We start from the raw sequence: 1,219 nt of genomic DNA, 5'->3' as shown, positions 1-1,219 counted from the left end.
CCCGTGGGCAGAGGCTGGGAGGGGAGCCTGGCTCCCGGACTCCTCGGGCTTCCCAGGTGGCGCTCGTGGTAAAGAACTCACCTGCCAATGCAGGAGACGTAAGAGACGTGGGTTTGATCCCTGTGTCGGGAAGAGCTCCTGGAGAAGGAAACGGCAACCCACTCCAGTACTCTTGCCTGGAGAATCCCATGGACAGAGGAGCCTGGGGGGCCGCAGTCCATGGGGTCACAGAGTCGGACAGGACTGAGCAACTCAGCACACATGCGCGCAGGGCTCCTCAGCTCTGGGTCTTGCCAGTAACCTCTGAGGCACCTGGTCCCCACGAGGTGTGGGGTCGGGTGGTCACCAGGGCCACCCCACACTGCCACCAGCCCGTGGTGCTGCCTGGGGACTGAGAGCCGGCCTTTACCCAGAGGCATCCCAGCAGCCTTGGCGTCTGGCACCGCATCTGCAGAACTGTCAGCCTGAGCACACCTGGTGCCGACCGTCGCCTCTCCCGGTGCGTCAGGGTCCCTGAGACCTTCCTCAGGCTCAGAAAAGCTGTGAAGGTCATGGAGACAGCTGTTAGAGTGAAAGGACCCAGATTAAATCAGCAGGAGGGACAGGTCCACAGAGACACGGTCCCCAGGAGAGACAGGCCCCAGGGTGGCACGCACGGCACTCAGTTCCCCAGTGAGGACGTGTGACAGCCTGGGGTGTCACCAGGAAGGGGACTCACCTGGGCCCTGGGACCCAAGTGATTACTGGGGACCACTTGATGGGCAGACTCCAGTCCCCCTAGATCCTAACCAGGAAGAAAGAGAAAATATGACCTGAGAGGGTGTGGAGAAAAAGGAACCCTCTTACACTGTTGGTGGGAATGCAAGCTGATGCAACCACGGTGGAGAACACTATGGAGATTCCATGAAAAACTAGGAATAAAATCACTATGCTACCCAGCAGTCCCACTACTGGGCATGTACCCTGAGGGAACCAGACTGAAAAAGACACCTGTACCCCGGCGTTCATTGCAGCACTAATTTCAACAGCTAGGACGTGGAAGCAACCTAGATGTCCTCAGCAGATGAATGGGTAAGGAAGTCGTGTGCATATGCTCAGTGGCGCATTACTCAGCCATAAAAAGGAACACGTTTGACTCAGTTCTGATGGGGTGGAAGAACCTAGAGCCTCTTATACAGAATGAAGTAAGTCAGAAAGAGAAGGACGGATACCAGATGTT

Source organism: Bison bison, unplaced genomic scaffold (assembly GCF_000754665.1).
Source record: "Bison bison bison isolate TAMUID 2011002044 unplaced genomic scaffold, Bison_UMD1.0 scf7180017864169, whole genome shotgun sequence".
NCBI lineage: Eukaryota > Metazoa > Chordata > Mammalia > Artiodactyla > Bovidae > Bison > Bison bison.
The sequence above is the reverse complement of the archived record's forward strand: the minus strand, read 5'-3'. Positions refer to the sequence as shown.